A 13,499-nucleotide genomic window follows, 5' to 3' on the forward strand; every position below is an offset into this window, starting at 1 on the left:
GGAATAGAAAGTAGATTGACAAACGTGGCGCATTATAATAGTTTCGGGAAAAATTGAAACAACCTGAAGATGGTGTGGGGGAAGCATAAAAGAAACGAACATGGGGAAATTAAGAAAGTAAAAGAAAGTAAGAAATCTAAGGATGGCAACTATAAAAGAGGGTGGTGCCTGATAGCGAAGATGTTTTCCCTCCCCCTCTTTTTTAAAATTCACGGACCCCCGTGCATTGGGATTGCACATGTCCGTTCAGGCCGCACTTTGGACATGTCGGGCCGGCTATTGACCGTGTGGGCGGGCGGTATGGGTGGACTACCATAGTTTGTGGCCATGATATGGTCCACTCATCGAATGTTAATTTGAAGTCCACTATTTTCAAATAATTCACCCCAAGCATCATGCTGGTTTTAATGTTGGTGACCAATGCTTGGCATGTGTTGTTTCCGGCCGGTATGGTCACCATTCCATATACCGGGAATGTTGTATTGGTAATGTGGTCCCGATAGTACTGGGTATCTACCTGTGCTATCACCGCTTCGTTATTGGATGCCCAGGCTTGGGAGACGAGTGAAATGGGCAGGCCGGTTGCTAACACCAGCCTTTGGGTTGGTGACCTTTTTTCGTTTGGAGTGTCGAAGAGCGGATTCATCTGTTCGTCGCCCCCCAAGAAAAGTGTGCCGTGCAGTGCAATTATGGTATCCATCCCCAGGACTAATGCCCGGTTGGCAGTTACAGAGAATAAGAGTAGACAAGTGCGAAGATGAAGAGCCGATGTATTACAGGTCTGGTCGATCGGGCGGGAGTACAGAGAGAAAGATACACAGTGACAACTACAGATTATATAGGGAGTTGATCGAGGTCAAAAGTGATCCCGCTGGATCATCTTCGTGGTTGAGCTGGACCAGCGCCTTGGTTGAGCTGGACCAGCGGGCCGGTTGAGCTGGGCCGGTATTCTGATCTGACCCCCGAGTCAGCGTGCAGCGTCGGCGTTTCCGGTGGATGGCATTCCAGTGTGAGTCACGGGAGGTGACATGGGCTGCCGGTGTTGACGTCACGGCTATGACGTAGGCGGAGGTGGTGGCCATCTGTAATAACCGGTTGGCAGTTACAGAGAATAAAGCAGACAAGTGCAAAGATGAAGAGCCGATGTATTACAGGTCTGGTCGATCGGGCGGGAGTACAGAGAGAGAGAGACATTGTGACAACTACAGATTATATAGGGAGTTGATCGAGGCCAAAAGTGATCCCGCTGGATCATCTTCGTGGTTGAGCTGGACCAGCGCCTTGGTTGAGCTGGACCAGCGGGCCGGTTGAGCTGGGCCGGTATTCTGAGCTGACCGCCGAGTCAGCGTGCAGCGTCGGCGTTTCCGGTGGATGGCATTCCAGTGTGAGTCACGGGCGGTGACATGGGTTGCCGGTGTTGACGTCACGGCTGTGACGTAGGCGGAGGTGGTGGCCATCGCTGGAGGGGCGGGGCTAGTAGGCACCGCGGGGCAAGTCGGCTCCGCGGGGCATTACATAGCCGCCTTCTTTGAAGGCGACTCCCGGAGTCGGCTTAATTTGTAGGCATAAGAAGCAATACAAAGATTAAAGAAAACATAACATTTGAAGAGAAATGGGACGAGGAGGAGGGAAGAGAGAGAAAAAAAATAGGAAACGAGTGAAGAGAAACAAGATGAGAAGGAATATATGGGAAATATCGGCTAGGGCTGTTTGGAAAATATAAAGGGAATTGTCAAACGTGGCACATTATACATTTTCGGGGAAAATGGGAACAACCTGAATAAGGTGTAAGGGGGATCATAAAAATAAACGAACATTGGGGAATTAAGAAACTAAAAGAAAGTAGGAAATCTAGGGGTGGCACTATAAGGGGGGTTGGTGCCTGGTGGTGACGATGTTTTCCCTCCCCTTCCTTTTTTTAAAATTCACGGGCCCCCGTGCATTTGGATTGTACGTGGCCGTTTAGGCCGCACTTTGGGCACGTCGGGCCGGCTATTGAACGAGCGGGAGGGCGGTACGGGCGGACTATTTCCGTTTGTGGCCAGGAGATGGTTGATTCTGGGAATTGGACGTCTGTTCGTTCGAAATAATTGATTCCGAGCACTAGGCTCGTCCCGATATCGGCGATGAACGCCAGGAACGTAGGGTCGTCGTCGGCCTGTACGTCTACCATCCCATAAAGTTGCAGCGTAGTATTTGTTAAGGGGTCGTAAAAATTTTCCTGGTCGACTGGCGTCGCAACTGCTTCCTCTTCGGCTGCCCATTCGCGGGATACGAATGAAGAGCGAAGGCCGGTCGCCAGTACCGGTCTCGGATCTAGGTCGCTAGGCTCTGTGGTCCCGAACAGTGGATTATTTTGCTCGTTACCTTTAACTAGCAGGGCTCCATGTAACGCCAGAATCGTATCCATTCCTGCAAGGAGGGGGAAGCCTATCTCCTCGTCTTTAACTACATATGCCACGACCGTCTCCGATCGGTTGCTGCAGCTAATGTTGATCCGCGTTTCCCATAGGATTGGGAAATCACGTGACGTCACCGGGTCTACGAACGACGTGTCCGGACCGGACACTGCGCGGAGGACACATCCCAGGGCCGTGGCGATGGTTTGACGGACCAAAGTGATGGCCAAATTGGTGATAAAGTAAGCACGGATGTGCCTACCGTTTGCCAGTAATGTTTTGGCCACTTTTGAGTCCATTTCTGAGTGTTTGTTTGAAAAGTTGATGTTGGAGAATTGATAAATCAACACACACACACAAGGAAAAAAACGATGCCGTCGGGGGAAAGCGCGTGAGCACTGGGGCACTGTGGCACTGAACTTGTCACTCAAGTCGCCGACGGGAACGTTTGTCACTTACAAATCTTAATTTTCGCACTGGATTTGTCAAAAATCCTTGGCTTACTGAGGGTTGGAGGAAGGTGTGAAGAAGAGCACAGATGAGAGAGAGCGAGGGAGAGAAAAAACATGTAGATAGACACAAACTTAAACTATTTGGAGGGCAAAGAGATAGGAAGGCGAGAGAAAAAAATGAAAAGGTAAAAAAATGATTCAGAGTTGCAATTCTGGGAGGCAATACGATTTGCACAAAGCAAGTTCAGGAATGTCTTCCGCGAACTTTGGTTTTTAAAATACTTTGGGGTAAGTTGGGAATATGGCCTTGCGCCAGGTGTTGAGTCTTTAGAGACTGGGATCCCCCCCCCTTTGTTATTAAAAAAAAATGAAAAATAATAAAAACAAATGCCCCGTGCGTGTGAGCACTGACCTTTCCCTTTTTCCCGTCATCAAGCTCATTGCTACTTGAGTTTGTTTGTTATTTTTTCTTTTCCGTTGCTACGCTTCATCGCAGCCTTAACTGGAATTCCAATTTTTTGGTTGGTGCGAGTGTTTGCAGTGAAACCTCTGGTCAAGAGGACGAAGCTTGGCTGAATTGCAATCTTTTCGCGGAAATATCTATTTGCGCGTCGAATAAAGGTCGATAGAGTTCGTCCCGTAATTCCCCACTTTATTTTCTCCTTTCGTCGATGACTTGACAAACTTTCTGTAATGGCCAACAACTCGTGCCCAAAAAAAAAATTAATTTTAAACCCACCTCATCTGGGACCAGATGAGAAAAAAAAAACGTTTCAGAAAAAAATGGATCGTTTCCTTTTGCTATTGCCGTGATGGTGGAGACTCAACGATTACCATTTTACCCACCCCTGTTCTTCTGCCTTTTTGTTTTACCTTCAACCACAGCTATGGTGGTTGGATTTCCGTTTCGTATGTTGAAAAGGGGTCGCAATCCCAAGATTTTTCGCGAAGGAAAAAAAAATTAGAAAAACTCATGAATATCGGCTTGTTCTGTGTTTTTGATATTTTTTTCTCTTTTTCTTTCCTACAATGAATCGCTGCAGTGACCCTGTACCCAAGCAATTCAAGGTGCGAGCACCCGCTGGTCACACTTTCCAAGAGTCCCTAAACTGCCAGCGCCTTTCGTTGTTGGTGGAGCCGGTTGACCGATACACACAGTCTATCTATCCCACTGACGTTCGCTGACAGCCAATCTAGGTGAATGCCTAGGGAGGCAATAATTATCCCTTTTCATTTGCGAAATATCCCAATAATTTCACTTTATTCGTCCTGTCTCTGGCTTATGATACCATCCTGGCCGCTGTAATTGTTGACAGCGCCAGCCTAGCATCACAATGGGCAGAAACAGTACGCGAAGAAAAAGAAACTCTCGTTTTTCGTCATCTTCATTTCCCTCTTACTTATTTTGAAGAGTTTCCCCACCCCATAATACCCCACAAAAAAAATAACCGAGACGTGAGCCAACCATTGGATCGCGAATTTTGTTGTTTACGTTTTTCCATCCATTAATTCCATGACCAACTGGATCTAACACGGGATACTGACGTAACTCCCGTAAAAAAAATAGTAGGGGAAGGTTGTCTCATCCCCTTTTCCTTTTAACAAGCAATCCACCACTCAAGTGCACCAAATCCATGGACCCCCCTTATTTTTCCCATTCCGCTATGGGACCTAAAAATCTGAAATAATTCAGGGATATCCGATGTTTTACTCCGGATTCACCTGTTTTTGCAGAATTGAAATATTCCCTGCCGTTCGGGAGATATTTAATGTTAAGGTTTGACTTTTTTCAAATTTTAACAATTTTGGGGGGTCTTTGGCATCGCTTTTTGGGTAAATGCTAACCTTAAAAAACAAACAAATTCAAGCAAAAGTTTGCTCGGCCATCCCTTAACACCAGTCCAAAAGGAATTTACATTTCGGATTAGATTGGCCGAGTTATTCCCAATCTAGTAAAGTGTAATTTTGACCAGTTTCCCACCCAGACTAGTCGCCATTTTTTATGACTCTCCCTCGCGTTCCTAGCGGATGACAGACGAAGCATACGAGTTCTCTACACCTCGGGCTTCATATTGGTGGTCACTAGACTATATGAAAAGGCCTACAGTATGTCCTCCGGTCTAAAGTGAAGGCCAGGAAAGCGTAGCTTCGTCGGTCATCCGCTAGGAACGCGAGGGAGAGTCATAAAAAATGGCGACTAGTCTGGGTTGGAAACTGGTCAAAATTACACTTTACTAGATTGGGAATAACTCGGCCAATCTAATCCGAAATGTAAATTCCTTTTGGACTGGTGTTAAGGGATGGCCGAGCAAACTTTTGGTTGAATTTGTTTGTTTTTTAAGGTTAGCATTTACCCAAAAAGCGATGCCAAAGACCCCCCAAAATTGTTAAAATTTGAAAAAAGTCAAACCTTAACATTAAATATCTCCCGAACGGCAGGGAATATTTCAATTCTGCAAAAACAGGTGAATCCGGAGTAAACAATCGGATATCCCTGAATTATTTCAGATTTTTAGGTCCCATAGCGGAATGGGAAAAATAAGGGGGGTCCATGGATTTGGTGCACTTGAGTGGTGGATTGCTTGTTAATAATTCACATTTTTAACCCCCCCCCCACCCCTTTTTTTTAAATAGTGCGGCAAGGGCACATAGTTTTTCCTTCCCTTTCTGGCAACCCGTTGATTAACTCCCGGCATGCCTTCTTTACCGTTAACTTATTTTTTACTTTTTACTGGATGAATATCCTACTTCAATCCGTCTTGTTAATTTGCTATTGACGGGGGGTCTATCGACAACAGGATAACATGTACCAGACGTATTCTTAGGGTATACTTAATACATCCTCCAAGGGAAATAAAATGGTTGGGGTGGACTGGAGATATTTCAACTTTTATTTGCTACTGTGGGCAACTTTCCCTCCCGAAGCGTCCCTTACCCCATTTTTTTTCTTACCTCATGTCAACTCATGGAATTAAATCCGTAATTAACCTCTTTCCCTTGGATTTTTAGTGATACGTTTCTCCCGTAATAAACACACTCTAAATGCTGCAATTTTTTTTTTATGTTACGTCTCCCTATACCCAAAAAAATAAAATTCACAAAAACAAATTCGTACTGGGTACTTGATTTGGTAACAAATTGTGACGAACGGACTTTTCGTAATGAGAGAGAAGAGGGAGGAGAACAAAAAACATATAACTTCACAAATTTGTCGTGATTTAATCCGTCTGTCTGAACGACCATACTAAGGTCGGTGGGGCGTGTCTCTATTTCGGTTTTTCGTCATGATACTAGAAAAGCATTCTGGCGATTTTAACGTAAATGTGAATTACGTGTGAAAAATATAAAAGAAGGCATAAACATTGTCATGTCGTGTTTATTTTGCTATTTTTTATTGCTTTTACCCGTTTCGACAAACACCGATTCGCCTCTAACAAAAAAAAATTTTTTTTAGGCGGGAAATATAGAGAGAGCTTGTTTACTGTCAGCATTTTTGTTACTTCCCTTTGTATACCTTTTTAGTTCGTCCAGGACTAACATCGATTCGCCGCTTAATAGATGTGCGGTTGTGTGCTTTTTCCAACAGATTTTTTTTTTTTTTTTTTTAATGCTGGGGCAGGTCAATTCCCCCTTGTTTCCTGTCAGTAGCATTTCCGTATCTTTTCCGTGTTGCACTAAAAACATATTTTAGAAATCCCTCATTTTTTTTTCATTCTCTCCCTTGGGACTTTTTTTTTTCTTATCGCTATTCCGGCTAAAATGCGGGATCTGTTTCAGCGAGGAGAAAAAAAATTGGTCAACTATATGGTGAGGACTGGCATATTTGAGTCCGAATCAGTTGATTCGTCGGAATTATATTCAAGGGGGTCGTCATTCTCGTTATCCAATTCAACTGTTTCTGACGGTATGTTAAAATATATCGTTCTAGTTTGGACGGGAATTCGCTGGGCTCTCTATCTAATGCTATTTCTAAATTCCGGATACTCTCTTTAGTTTCCAGATCAGCAAATAAATCGCAGTATTGCGAAGCGTTTAACCCTGCCAAATCTACTTTTGAAAGCAAATCCGTCCCTGCGGCAAATTGCCATTCTAATTGGACCGCTGCGGCCTGTCGATTCCCTGACATAATTGCTATCATCAAGGGCGTCCACCCTCGGCAATCCTGTGCACTCTCGCCTTTTTTCTCCTACTTTCTTCCTATTTTTGGCTACTTTGTGGTAGCGAAATGAACATATCTACTTTTTGGTAGTCGTTGCTACCTTTTGGAAGCAACGTCTACCTTTTTGAAAAAGTAGTGAAAAAGTAGGGAAAAGTAGTGTATCTACTATTTGTCTACTTTTCGGAAAATTCCTAAAAAGTAGACAAATGGTAGGAGAATAACGACTACTTCTATCCTACCTTTAACACTACTTTATTACTACCATTAGGTAGGACTTCCTACTTTTATTTTAATAAATCGATACAAATAAATCGATTGATGAATCAATTATTTTAAAATATGTAAATAAAGAAATAGAAATTCTTCTCTTGTTTAAAAAAAGCAGACAAGCTTTTAATGTATTTCAATTGATAAATAGGAAACAAAACTTGGTTAGTTATAACACATAGGACGTCAAACAAATTGAGTGTAAGTAAAAGAACGAGTTAAATGTTAAAAACATAATACACTCACTCTGAAATGTTATCGCGAAAAGGTTTCTGTTGATAACATAGAAAGATAGCATAATACATATTATGCAGATCCCAATCCCGCTCTTAGCTGGACATGTAAGTCGTCAACACTAGGCCTTATCTTCCCTGGGTGAACATGAAAAATGAATGGGTCGAAAAAATAAAAAAAATGTTGATAAGAGAGACGGATATTGAATCCTAAACATGTGGAACGACGCATATAGAGTCTTGAAAGCGTCAGTGGAATTGTGCCCAGCTTCGATGACTTCTCCTTCGCAGACTACAGAAAAGCTTGCAGGGTTTTGAAGAGTACCCACACAGCAGATGAAAGGTGACTGATTGAGATGGGTCTTCTGTTCTTTGATGATTTGCAAAATATCATCGTTAGGCTGTTTGCAGAAAAACACTAATATTAAGAAATGAAGACGAAATGTATATAATACTAATGGTAATACCTTGATGAAACAAATGACGCGTTCGACTATTTCAACCTTAGAAATTATCCTAATTCTTTGTAAATTGGGAACTAATTTCAGCAACACAATTAACAGCTTCAGGCATTCTGTAATTAACATGTATAAAGTGTGGAATCGTAAATTATTTCTACCAATGAATATCATATTTTTTTATTACCATCTTCTGTTTCCGGAATAGAAATGTTTCCATTTTTGGCAGCACCTAATATTAAAGGTGCATAAGTCTCCAGGAAGTTATCTTCAAAACTGCTAGCTTTCACGTTGAGTCTGTAACTGAAAATATAAATGAAATGTTAGCATGTATGTTAATTATTTGGATTCATATAAATAACACAAATTACTTACACGGAGAGAGAAGTGAAGTAGAAGTAGTGTGCTGAAGTAGATGACAAGCCAAAAACTTTCTACGATACTCTGTAGTGAGCAATGTGATACAGCCTGTATTGCAAATAAAGTTGGAAACAGTTGGCAGTTGAGCGTTTGATCCTATTAATATATAGAGTGCACTTCATACAGTTCCTGTGCAGTGTGTGCTCTGTGAAATAAAGTAACAGAATAAGCCTTGGTATACAATTTAGACAAACTTCAATTTCTCACCTCATTGATTAATAAATTAGATCATAAACGTGAAGTACGACCGTAACCGAGAAATAGAGGCCATTAAAGTAAAATCCTGTCTATATGAATAGCAATTTTCTATCTAAAGTTTGACGAGCCTCGAGCCTCGAGAGAGTGATGCTCGTTTAAGTATTGTCAATCAGACGACGCTTTCAATCAAATGAGGCATAGGCAATTTTCCATTGATTTATCCATAAACACAACACCAATGTTTTTACTTGTAAAAAAATCATTTTGGTAGTCGGTGAAATAGGACTGAAACGAAATAGGACTGGTAGAAATAGGACTACGATTTAGGACTAGTCAAATTAGGATTGGTCGAAATAGGACTACTTTTTGCATTGGCATGATAGAACGGATTGCTAACCATTATATCATCGTTGACGTCTTAGCAATAGGGAAAAGATGGTGCCGTATGGTATGGCCCAGGTAAATCCCCCTTTTTCTTACCCCTCTCCCATGGGTACGTGCAATCCCCCCCCCCCCGTCCAACCCCCTTCTGGCCGGCTTGGGCTGCGCGTCAGTCCCGTAAAACTCGAAACTTTTAACACAATATCTTATTTCTAAATAAACCTTAAATTGAATTTCAAATTGATATTTCTAACAAATGGGCTTTATTAACATGATTGTATTTAACCTTTTCATAAAAAAAAAAGTTAAAAAAGTTTTGAAATATACAAGTTACAAATGAAAAACGAACTGGACTATTACTAACATAGTTTAATTGGCCTAATAGTATATGAACGGTGCCGGATCTACATTTCAATCGTCTTTTGGCAAATCCGAAAAGGATGCCAGATTTCTTATCTGTTGAAATAGGACAGGTAGAAATAGGACTAGTGGATGATAGAAATAGGACTGCTCGTAAGGAGAAATAGGACTGTCAATAATGAGTTGCAAAATGTAGTCCTATTTTGACCAGTCCTATTTCTACTTGGTCCTAAAATGTAGTCCTATTTCTACCAGTCCTATTTGGTTTAGTCCTAAATCACCGCCAATCATAATTTTATTTCACCAAGTCATGGTGTATTAGTATGGTGGGGGAACTTATGGTTGGAATCGGCTATCTCGAATGAAGCCAGTTCCCGGACAAGAGGCGGAGCTTAGTGCAAAAGTCGAAATTCTTAACAGCCAATTGCAGGGCTGGTCGCACTTCTTTGGTGCCCTCTATGAACCAAGATACTAATTTCTTTTGTAAATTCGTCTGAAAAATAGTATATATTTTTAAAATTTACCACATTTGACATTATCTGGGTGCCACAGTGGCTAAAGTCCCGGTCTGCGGCTCTAAAGGATTAAGGTTTGATTCGAATATTCGTAACTTATTTTGTTTTTCATATTTTTTTCTATTAATTTTAAAATAATTAAAGCTTGAAAAATAATACTTAATTGCTGTTTTTGACTCTATTTTTACGATTTTATAGCTTTATAAGTACACAAGCAATGTGCAATCGGACTTAGAAAATTTTCAGACCGTTTATAGCTCATAGTTCACCCAATTGTCCACCAGGCAGCGCTGATCAGGTGCGACCACTGGCTTCAGCCGAGATAGCCGATTCCAACCATAAGTTCCCCCACCATACTAATACACCATGACAAAGTTAATGACTATATCAAGAATTTCAAGACACGAACATTGTAACATTATTTAAAAAATATATGAATTCATGAAATCCTGTTGGCAAAAATCTTCATAATTAATCTTCATCTCACTTCATCTTAGAAATTTTTACAAGTCCAAGAAAAGTCCTACTATTGTCTACCATAATCGAATGCTACTATTTGCCTACCAAAAGGTAGGTGAATGGTAGATCATCTACTTTTCTCCTACTATTTCAAAGTAGAATTAAATCCCTACTTTTTTCCTACTTTTCCGCCTCTACCATAAAAAGTAGGAAGAAAGTAGGAGAAAAAAGGCGAGAGTGTGCTGTGACAGTCGCTCCCCTTTTACAAATTTCAAAATTAACGCTAGAATTTTTAGCTGCAGATGCCAAATGCAATGCGGTCTCACCGGCTACATTGCACATCGTCACTTCTGAGCATTGCTCCAAAATATGTTTAAGTATTACTATTGACGGACCGGCCAGAAGCAACAAGGTGTTGCCAGCCTTGTCTACGATGTGTGGGTCTGCGTTATGGCACCACAATATTTCCGTAGCCATTTCGTTACCAATGGCGATCGCGGCAGCCAGTGGGCCGCGGCCATCGTCATTCACAAAATGTATATGCGGTTTTTGGGCCAACAACTTTATCGTTGCGAGATTTTTAGATCTCACCGCGATATGTAAAGGCGTATTTCCGTATTTTTCTTTTCCCTCAGGTCTATACCCGAGTTGCAGGAAATACTGCACCATACGACTGCTGTCATATCTGACGGCAGCCATGAATGGGGTGTTCCCATCCTGGTCCAAAATATTCATATCAATTCTTAAAATATTTCAACATAATTGTCTCGCTAAATTTGGGGTATTGCTAATGGAAAGGAGATGCATAGCGGTTCTTCCAATGGCATTTGGTATATTGAAGTTCGCGTACGCGTGTGCGAGCGAGTCAATTGCCCTATCCGAAGAGTTAAGAACCGCGTAGTGCATCGCCGTGTTACCGTTTGCATCCTGAGCGTCGACATCGGCGCCTAAAGCAGTTAAAGACGTGATGGCACGGGTTGCGCTGTTTTGCGCCGCAACAATCAGCGGCGTCTCCATTCGATTGTTCCGGCAATTTACCCCGGGTCCCGGCGAAACGTTCGCCAATTCTCTATAGCAATTGTTTTTAGCGACACGGTGGAGCACACTATCGCCATTTGACGGCTCACAGTTAATACGAACGTCGTTGATTTTTCTTGAGTCACCCATGGCACAATTTTTGGTTGCACACTACACACGATGAAGTCTTGGAGCACACTGGCAAAGTCTGTCGAGAACTATCGAGCAGCTTTTCGTTAATTGTTTAATAGTCTGTTGAATAGGCAGATATGCGATATGCATTTCGAAATGTGTTTTGTTGAAGTGGGGTAGTATATTGCTGTGTTTCCGATTTTTATTTGTCTTGGGTGACTACTCCGTCAGCACATTATTTTGTCTCCGTCTGCGTTCTTGCACTCCCACAGCGAAATGGGTCAAAATTTCTTGTAGTCCTCCTATTCGTGATTTATACTTCCATAGAAGAAAAATCACACAGATGGCGAGAATGACAACTGAACTACTGTAATTAATGATGCTTTAATTTTCACTGCCCAACTGCTGAAGCTCCAGAAGCGCGATTCCTCTTTTTCGTTAACTAAAATCGCTGACAAGCTTCTTGTATTGGATTCGTGGATTTTATTTACGATTTCGTTGACAGCATTAATTTGTTCGTATTCCGGTCTCTCAAGAACATCGTTGGAATTTAACAAATACTGTGCCTCGTTATCTTCTAGCTCAGTAAACTTTTATGTAAGTTTAAGCGTCGAGAGATGAGCTGTTGGCTGTATTGCACTCCATATATACTGCCTTTCCATATATACAGCTTTCCATTTAAATTAATGCAATTATTAGCCCAAAAGCATTCTTCAAAAGCGTGTAAAGAAAAACCGTCTTTGTCTGTTGTATACTTTTTAAATTTAGGCTCCAGTCCGCACCTTGTTTCTTCCATTCCGACTGATATATTCTCGAGCTTACACTGTTGCACTAACCACAAATCATGAAGGAATAGTTTTATAAAAAAAGGGTTCATATAAACTCTTCCAGGAACTGTGAAACACTACTTCAATGAGTTTGAAGTTGCTATAATGATTATTTCACTTGTTAAAACCATTTATTTATTACAGAATGTGTAAATCGATGTAAAATACACCATTTCTAGTCTATCGAATAAAGAAAATCACAAAAAAATTCATAAAGAAATAGTTTTAGAAAAATGGTTGACAGAAAATCTTTCAGAAACTGGGAATCAACACTTTTATGAGTTTGAAGTTGCTATCACGGTCTAACAGGAGAGGTAGACTAACGCCATGGCAGCAGACTAATCAAGGGACTTAGAAGGTTCCTTAAAATGCCACTTGGATCGCGGGCGTAGCTTGGTACCAAGCTGTGTGTGTTGCACAGTCTCCCTCTCCCCCCTCCTTCTATGTATTCGGGGAATTCCACCCTAAGCCGCCAGCGGCAATTGGCGGCAATGGCAGCATTGAAGAGTTGGTACCAAGCTACGCCCACGATTCAAGCGGCATTTTAAGGAAGCTTCTAAGTCCCTTGATTATTCCGGCTGATCAGAGGGATAGGGCGTTAGTCTACCTCTCCTGTTAGACCGTGTTGCTATAATGATCATTTTAACGAATACAAAACATTTCTTTCTTACAGGATATATTAATGGATTTTTAATACACCATTTCAAGTCCTTTTAATCAATGAATTAATAATACACATCATGAAGGAATAGTTTTATAAAATAGGATTCATAGAAACTCTTCCAGGAACTGTGAAACACTACTTCAATGAGTTTTAAGTTGCTATAATGATTATTTCTTATGTTAAAATCATTTTTTTATTACAGAATATGTAAATCGAAATCCAATACACCATTTCTAGTCTATTGAATCTTTGGATAGTTTATTGAATTCATGGAGAAATAGTTTTAGAAAAATGGTATTTAGAAAATCTTCCAGGAACTGGAAAACAACACTTTTAGAGTTTGAAGTTGCTATAATGATCATTTCACGAATACAAAACATTTCTTTCTTACAGGATATGTAATTCGATGTCGTATACACTATTTCAAGTAAATTAAATCAATGAATTCATAATACAAATCATGTAGGAATAGTTTTATAAAAAAGGGATCATAAAAACTCTTTCAGGAACTGTGAAACACTACTTCAATGAGCTTGAAGCTGCTAAATTGATCATTTA

The 13,499-nt window shown here is 41.1% G+C and overlaps 1 long non-coding RNA gene across 1 annotated transcript; it reads right to left on the reverse strand.

Moving 5' to 3' along the window:
- Nucleotides 1–7,433: 7,433 nt before the first annotated feature.
- LOC124329854 lies at nt 7,434–8,651 on the reverse strand. The gene is made up of 5 exons (XR_006916830.1): nt 8,596–8,651; nt 8,344–8,533; nt 8,156–8,271; nt 7,978–8,084; nt 7,434–7,911 (listed from the first exon to the last, which is right to left on the reverse strand). It is a non-coding gene; the product is annotated as an uncharacterized LOC124329854 (long non-coding RNA).
- Between the last annotated feature and the right edge of the window lie 4,848 nt (nt 8,652–13,499).

This window comes from Daphnia pulicaria, chromosome 1 (genome assembly GCF_021234035.1).
Source record: "Daphnia pulicaria isolate SC F1-1A chromosome 1, SC_F0-13Bv2, whole genome shotgun sequence".
Lineage (NCBI taxonomy): Eukaryota > Metazoa > Arthropoda > Branchiopoda > Diplostraca > Daphniidae > Daphnia > Daphnia pulicaria.